The sequence below is a fragment of the Lissotriton helveticus genome, chromosome 3_1, assembly GCF_964261635.1.
Source record: "Lissotriton helveticus chromosome 3_1, aLisHel1.1, whole genome shotgun sequence".
NCBI lineage: Eukaryota > Metazoa > Chordata > Amphibia > Caudata > Salamandridae > Lissotriton > Lissotriton helveticus.
Genome location: NC_136061.1, coordinates 199,161,428 through 199,170,047, shown reverse-complemented (window position 1 = coordinate 199,170,047; position 8,620 = coordinate 199,161,428). Strand labels below are relative to the sequence as shown.

The 8,620-nt window shown below is 45.9% G+C and overlaps 1 long non-coding RNA gene across 1 annotated transcript; it reads left to right on the top strand.

Moving 5' to 3' along the window:
- Nucleotides 1–2,363: 2,363 nt before the first annotated feature.
- LOC144824477 (uncharacterized) lies at nt 2,364–8,292 on the top strand. Its single transcript, XR_013608968.1, has 3 exons — nt 2,364–2,458; nt 3,648–3,764; nt 7,803–8,292. It is a non-coding gene; the product is annotated as an uncharacterized LOC144824477 (long non-coding RNA).
- Nucleotides 8,293–8,620: the final 328 nt, after the last annotated feature.

The following is an 8,620-nucleotide window of genomic DNA, read 5'->3' as shown; positions in this document are numbered from 1 at the left end:
CTTCTTGTTCGGGTTTCCATTTCCACAGGAAGCCTTTTCATTGTGGTTTTACAGGCTTTGGTGTTATGCAGTATAACTTGGACTGCACTTTCAAATGTGCATCACGCGGCATTGATCTTGAGCACTATCCTGGCCCCTGACCATGTGAACATACTGTGAGCACAAGTGACAAAAATCATCCACCATCCACTGATCGCCGCAGCCGCTACTTTGATCGACGCGGCTGGCTGGCTCAGCTGGCCACCGGCGGGGCGGGGCCACGATGACTCGGACGGTGGTGAGCGGGCCTCAGAGGCTGAGCAGAGCCAGTGTTGGTATGCTGGGGTGTGGTGTGGTGGCAAAGCAGTGAATGCGCTGCTATAAGACAATGCAAGCTAAGTGAAAGAGGCTGGTGTAAAGCATTCACCCTTTCACCCCTAGTCACACAGGAGCTCTGGCTGAAAGGCCATTTTAGCAAACAGCCTCGGCCGTCTTTGGTTGAGGGTTTAGCCCCTGCTGTTGAGTGCAGACCAGGAGACTACTCATGCCCCCCAGCACCAGCGCAGCCCCAACATGGAAGGAAGTGGAGTGAGAACCTGTCGGGCTGGGTGCAGGCATCAGTCTTGCGGGATCTCGGCCAGCCTGGATCAGGGAAGCTCCTGGAACCCCGTATAATAAATCTTACGCTTCCCCCAAATTGGGGCAGGACACGCAGGTGAAGGAATGGTTTTAAAAATAAGCACCTAGCTCACAATAGCGCCTCCTTCACCTCTGAGCACACCCAGCACTCAGTCTAAAATGAAAGACCGGCAGAGCGGCACCTCATGTGAAGCAAACTTCAAACCACCTGTCATTCCCAGAGGCTCTGGCAGCTGCCCTTGCACAATTATCCTCCAAATGTAGCTGGATGCAGGGGATAATGGTGATATGAGTAAGTCACTGCTGAGACTGAGTGCCCGTGAGAGACACGAGTGACTGCTTGGGAGGGGGCCCCGCCCTCGGAAAACCAATGTGTGATGCTTCAGCGCTGCGGGCTGCCCCTGTGTCCCACAGGCGACTCCTGTAACAACAGGTGCTGCTGGGGTATTTTAAGGACACTGTCTTATAAACTGATGCCATCGGGGCATTTCTTTTTGTTTCTTAGAGCTATTTTTTTAAATATATGAAATGTAAATAAAAAGGCCGGAGACGTAGCTCCTTCTATCTTGGCGTGCATTACAATGTGAAAAAATGATGATTTAAACAAAACAGTAATCCTGTGCCTGTGGCCTGCACGGCCCTGCCCTGCCCTGCCCTGCCTCACCTAGGCTGTGCAGCTTTATTTATTTAAATCATGAATGATGATCCGATTCAGCCGCCGGCGCCAGCCTACCCTAGGCCGCCATGACCAGACGCCCGGATAGACCAATCAACATATTGATAAAAAAAACTGACCACTGCACTGTGACCAGTAATCACCGTCACGGCGCCTGCGGCCTGCCCTGCCCTATCACCTGCGCAGATTTAAATAATCTATTTATAGCCCGCGGCACTGGCCTACCCAGGCCATGCCTCGCTCGCCCAGCCCCTCACCTGGTGAGCAGAGCTATATGCTGCAGCGTCGTCCAAGCCGCTCCCAACACTTTAAAAGACAGAGCTGGTTGAAGTAGTAGTGATCAACACAACCAGTGGATACTACTCGGTGGCGAGGAGAGGTGCGGGTATGCTGGGGCGGGCGTGCCGAGGCAAAATGAAAGCGAATGCGCGCACATTGAAAATCTGCGCATGCGTCGCTGCCTCTGCCGCTCAGATCCCCAACCCCCGCAGAAGACGACCTGCCCAGCCCAACCTAACAACAACTACTACAGTGTCCCGCCCACTAGGCCTGATCCTGCCGGAATTCTTGAGACAGAGAGGAGGAGGAAATTGAGAATAAATTCGGAGTCAGTCACGTCACGTCACCGACGGTAAGTGACTGTGTTTACAATTTACTTTGCATCAGTCAACAACCAGTACGACGTGTCAGTAAGACTTAAACACAGCAGCACAGCACACACTCTCTGTGTGTGCCAGCCCAGTGCCACGCACGCGGCACGGCTCATAAATTAATTACGGACGGCAGGACAGGTGCACTTAATGCAGCATGATAGACCCGGCCCTGATAATTAGGTGCCAGTGCTAAGCATCGGCAAGCTCCGGCTCAAATTAGGCCCTGGACGGTCCGCAAATCAAGCAATACTAATATCGTAGTAGACCACATGAGAAAGATCAATATATCCCGTGGAATAGTTGTCTATTTGCTATTTCGCCAAAATATTTTGTTATTGTTCTTTTGAAATGTTTGATTTGGTTGACAACAATCATCCATGTTTTCGGGTCTTTCTTTCTTTCATGTTGTACATCAGTCCCCCCAGGGGCAAGAGAACAGAGGAGGAGGTGGTTGCTGCTGCTGCTGTAGAAGGCCGGGATCGGTCAGGCGAGGGCTCCTTTTCTGGCCCCAGTAAGTTTTCTTTTTAATATAGAGTACCTATTTTTTCCTAGCGTTCCTCATTCGTTTTTTTTCTAAATCGTCTTTGATCGTCTTGTAGACTGTATCTAAATTCTTATCCTGCCTCTACTATGACTCCCTGTGGTATTACTAGATTATTCTTATTAGTCTGTCTGTGTAGCTAACTAAGGTTGCACAGTTGGCAAAAGGTGTCAAACGAAACTCCCATTCTAGTCATCAATAGCTCTATGAACTGAGTGCAGTCCTCTGGGATTGTCCATAATGTCTTTTCAAGTCTATAAAATGTTTATGCTTTGACAATTCCCAACAATAAAATGCGAATGACCACCAAGAAAGAATAAGATACTACTTTACTTTTGGTTTGGATAGGAGGACAATCCATACTACTACTGTTGCAGGGACAAATCTGCACAAACAGAACTATGGACACTAAATAGTGCATTGTTTATCAATTATAATAGGCGCAGGTAGACTTTCCACATACCTCAGTGATAACAGACTTTGAAGAACCCCCAATCTCCTTTCTGACTAGATAGTGTGGCAGAGTCATTTAGCTCCCGAATTCATCGATGATTGATCCCCAATGATGATTATCCAACGCAGGACAAGAGTACGGAGTCAGAGTCCAGAAGTGTCAGAGGCATGGACTCATGCTTGCAAATTGCAAAACCTTTTGCTCAGTCACTCTTGACCAAAAACCACAAAGTCTATTTAAGTTTTAAAGCTTTATTAAAAGTAAAAACATTTATAAAAAATCAAGTTTGTCATAAAACATAAACGGTTGATTAAAAATTGAAAAGTGCTTAGTGATTTATTTCACACATTTATTGTGGGCGAGCCGAGCCCTCACCTGGTTTGAACTTTAATTTTTCTTTTTGATGCTGAATCGTTGGTCACTCCGTCCTAGTGATGATGATCTGATCTTGCTCTTATTCTTAGAAGTGAAGCTTCTGTCTGTTATGAGAAAAATGGTACGTGTTAAAAAGCAAGCATTCATCAGTTGTGCCAAAAAGTGCAGCAAGACAACACCCTTCCCTGGAAAAAGGGACATTTTTGCTTTAGAGTAGACAGTCACAAATTATCAGATTGGTTTCTGTATTCACATTTCTTCATTCCTAGACAAAATACTAGTGAGTGGTGTATGTCTATGACATCTAACATTCTTAAATGTACTTTGTAGGTGGAACATCTGGTGCCGGGGCCAGCGCGGAGGTGGAGGAGGACACTTCTGGGGAGGAGGCGGTGCAAGTGCCGGAGGAAACTGCTGTGAGGATTGCCACGGTAGTGGCGGGCAGTGGTAAGCTCTTATATTCATTACTTATTGAGATTGCAGACTGCAGAGTGTGCTCTCTGCACAGGTGTAGTATATATGTTGTACAGTTAAGTTACTATACTGTTAAGAAGACTTTCAAATTTAGAACAAAGTTGTTATCAACCAGGTAGTAGCCTCCTATAAATGTACTTCAACTCAGCTGTGAATTTTTTTTTAAGAATCAAAATCAGATCTGAGATGAACTTGATGGATGGGATGAACGAAAAGCGAAAGAAGAGTGTAAGTAAGTGTGGAAGGACGAGCAAGTTAAAAGTAATGATGACTGACAAAGAAGAATGATACGTGTTTGATTGGTTCCCGAGGTGGCTGGGAAGGAATATGATGCATGGCTGGGTGAAGGATGAAGCAAGGATGGGTGGAAGGAGAACAGCCTTGGTGGGTGAAACAGAAACTATATGTGTGCGCAATATATCCTTTGGTTGAAATTCAAATGCAAGTCAAGCACAGATGTATGGCTTGCGGTTTCCCAAATAAAATGAAAAGGTTATTTTCCCGTGAGAAAACGTAAGGTTTGTCCAGATGAGAGACATGAAGAAGAATGATTGACATATAGTTTGAATGGATGGATGCCTGGATCATGGTATTATCTGACTCTTAGATAGCATATGTGTATCTAGAGAGAGTAGACGGTCACTAGATGAACTAAGTGTTACTTTGAAGAGCATGTAACACCGCACCCGCAAGTCCGTTCCAGTGTAGGAAAGGCAAGGAAAAGAAGGTTTAATTTTGTCCAATTACTTCCATGAATGGTAGCAGTAGTTTGTATTGCACGCACAGCATATATCCGGCTATTACGATGGCCACTCACTACCTCTGTTAATAAATTTAGTAGAACTCGGTGCGGAGGCGCAGGTAGTTGCGGACACACTCAAGTCTTTGAGGCTTAATTTACAGTCGCTTTTACCCACACATCAACTAGGCCATCTCCTTGACCCTATTTTTGTAAACTGGGAAGGAATAAAAGTTACCTCCCCGACTAGAGTCCCATGGTCGGATCATTATTTGATTCCGTTTGAGGTGGAAGTGAATCTTCGGAAAGCAGAGAGAGAAAAACCAATGCCCCAAAAGCGAAGGGACTGGAAAAAATTCAGTCAGGAAGCTTTTAGGTTTGCCCTGCTGAACAAACTGCCGCCTCGGTGTGACACTCTGTTGGAGGCAGGGAAGGGATATGATGATTGGCTGTCAAAGGCCTTAGATACAATGGCACCCTGGACAAATAAGCCTCCAGTCAGGAGAACCAAAACGGCCCCATGGTTTAATAAAGAGCTTATGGAGATCAAAGCCAAATGCAAAAAATTAGAACGCCTATGGCGAAAAAATTACAACTCAGAGTGCAAACTGCTCTATAAAATGGAATTGAATAAATATCATAAGCTTGTTAGAGCAGCAAAGGGAGTATTCCTTAAAGAAAGAATAGAAATGGCAGACAACCCTACCAAAGAATTGTTTGCCATATATAAAGAACTTACTGTCCCCACTAGAGTAATGGCGCAAGATATCTGCTCTAATGAATTATGTGAGTCAATAGCTGACCACTTTGTTGACAAAGTGAAAATATCTACTCCTCTTTTACGTGCGGGTTGGAGGTGAAGCAAAACCCGACCACAAAGGACAAGAGCATGACCACAAAGTCTCATCTGAAGTGCTTCAAACTACCAGACAGACGGACCATGTTGAGTATTGCTAACAGTACTCAGTCAGGCTCCCCTAATGATGCAGCTCTGCCCAACTGTCTTAAGGGAGTTCTAGAGGACGTAATAGACTACATCAGTCACATGGCAACCCTTTCATTTCAGGAGTGCCATGTGCCAGAAGTATGGAAGAGGGCCCAGGTAATCCCCTTGAAAAAGAGGTCCAACGTACACATTTCTCAGCTACAGAACCTACGACCCATCTCTCTACTCCCATTCTGTATGAAAGTGGTGGAGAAAATAGTCAATGCACAGCTTATGGAATATCTTGAGGAGGGCCATCTCCAACACCCCACTCAGTCGAGGTTCAGGGCTGGCCACTCCACAGAATCAGCTGTTCTTTTCTCCACGGAACTTTTGAGACAGAAAGTAGATGAGGGGCAGACAGCAGCATGATATTATTAGACCTTAGTGCGGCATTTGACACCGTATCGCACACCTTGCTGTTGTCTCGCCTCGCCGAAAAGGGAGTGGAAGGAGCAGCCCTCGAATGGATTAGATCTTTCCTCGAGAACAGAAGTTTCCAAGTGCATTGTCCCCCATTTAAATCCTTCCCCTGGGGGTTGAGGTATGGGGTTCCACAGGGCTCTAGTTTGAGCCCGACATTATTTAATCTATATATGGAACCCCTAGCTCATATTGTGGAATCATTTGGAGTAGACATCGTCACATACGCCGATGATACTGAACTAATGATTACACTTACCCAGGAACAGAGTGATGAAGCTGCGATCAATTTCTCCACTTGTCTTAAGACATTAGCGACCTGGATGAATGATAACTGTTTACGTCTTAATGGTGATAAGACAGAGTTGTTGATAATAGGAAAAACTTCAACCATATGGTCGCCCGTATGGTGGCCAATCGAACTAGGCCCGTCACCCTCTGCTTCGGAGACGGTGAAGAACTTGGGGGTACTACTGGATGCGAATTTATCCTTTAAACAACAGGTTGGAAAAGTGACAGGAAAATGTTACGGCATCCTTAAAGCACTACGTAAAGTATTAGACCTTCTGCCTTTCAGTGCTAGGAAAACTTTAGTCCATGCCTTAGTCACGCCCCATCTTGACTATGGCAACTCCCTGCTTATAGGCATAAGCAAGAAAGGGCTTAATCAGCTGCAGCGGGTTCAGAACGCCGCTGCACGTCTAGTGCTAAGCCTCCCTCGTAGAGCGTCAGGGAAGCAAGCCCTATCAACACTTCACTGGCTTCCTATAAAGGAACGCATTAGGTTTAAAGTGTTGTGCATTGCGCATCGCATTGCCCAAGGGAAAGGCCCAGTGTATCTACGAAAGCTACTAACTATTCACTGTCCCAGACGCAATCTAAGGTCACTTGGCACTATGCTGTTCACGGTACCCCGCATCCGAAAGGCCAGAATGGGAGGCAGTTCTTTCAGTTACTTGGTGGCAAAGTACTGGAATTAGCTTCCCATCGAACTCCGCATGGAGCCATCTGAAGCAAGATTTCGCCTTAAACTCAAAACGTATCTTTTTTCACATATTTCATTTTCGTTGATTTTGACAAGTCTCTTGGCCCGGGGAGTGGTAACAACTTTTTAGGGGGCCGACTGCAAGCATAGCGCGGGGACACACTGTGTTGAGTGTAACCAGGCGCTTTAGAAATGGTTTTATTATTATTATTATTATTATTATTCGGTCATTCATGTGTGGATGTATCACTGTTCACTCAATAAAAAGCAACGCACCTAAAGTCATCCCATATGTAAGCAAATACATACCATGTGCAGTGATAGGTAATCAGATTATTTATCTTCTTCATTTTCCTTTTCTAGTATTCAGTGGCACTGTAGGGTGAAAGTTAAATTAATTAAGCAGTAGCCCTTGTAACAGAGTATTCTCAGTGCCACCCGTAATAGAAAAGTAAGAGCATCACCACCTGCATGTACTGGACCGGTACAGTAACGCAAGTCTGTCTCACTCATCATGGCGGGCGTCTGTTTTTCTTGGGTGCAAGTTGACTGCGCTTGCATTATGCCGGCTTGCAGAAGTTAACGTACCAATTTTGCTAAACAAGAGAGAAGAAGAAGAATAAAACTGGTGTACTGTCATAGTCGACTCTAATGGAGTGAGTCCATAGTGCTCGTAGAATTGATTCCTTAAACTCCCACTAATGTTAGAGCAAGGATGAAGAAGTGGGAGGTTAGATAGATACTGGCCACAATAGTTATGTACTGCGCTTGCAAGTTGCTAGTTCTACTGTGACACTGTGACACAACTTTCTGCTGAATCATTTTGTGTTAATCTTAAAGAGCATTGGTTACAGACTATGTCTTTCTTTCTTCATATAGATGCTCATTCCAAACCAACACGGAAGGAGCTGGCTAAAAGGGCCCGGCAACGGAGGCTGGAGGTGACTGTCGCCGAATATGGCCCAGGAGGAGGGGGACACGCAGTCGACCACAACATCGACCGGTACAGCTGCATCCTCCTCCGCGCTCCCTGGGTCAGCCAGTCAGCGCAGCAGGTCTCCAGCGGTACGGAGCCGGGGTACCGCAGCCACCCGCCACCGCCGAGCAGCAAAAAAATCAGCTGCCCCCCACAGCAGTACCAAAAAAAGGTTGCACCGCCTTTCACTCAGGGTGTCCTACTTCGAGCAGGAGCTGCTCAACACCAAAACCCTGCTCGAGACCCTCCGTAAGGAGCATGCTGACCTGGCCCAAAAACTCAACAGCAGCCAGCAGTAGGAGGAGACTGTCCCTTGCCCCTTTTTTAAAGACTTCTGGGGGGTGGGAATTGGGAGTTGGGTTTTCTACTTTTTTGGACTTAGTTTTCACGGACATTCGTTGGGGTTCGGGAGTGGGGTGGGTTGGGTCTTGCGGGAGATTATTTATGTTAGGGATATAAATATACTTTAAACTTTATCTTAGCATACGTGTTTTTTACTGATTTTGAGGCTGGAGGGTGGGGGTTTAACAGTAAGTTTGTTGTCCCTAAAACTTAAGTGGCATCTTGATTCAAGTTGTGTAAGTGATTGCCCAAATGTTTTCAAAACTAAGTGCCTCTCACAGAGTAAGTGAATTCAATAGTCTTAGGACCGTCAGTCTCTCGTCTCTCCATTATACTACCTCCCCCAAACGCTTATCTTACCTGTAATTTGTGTTTGGAA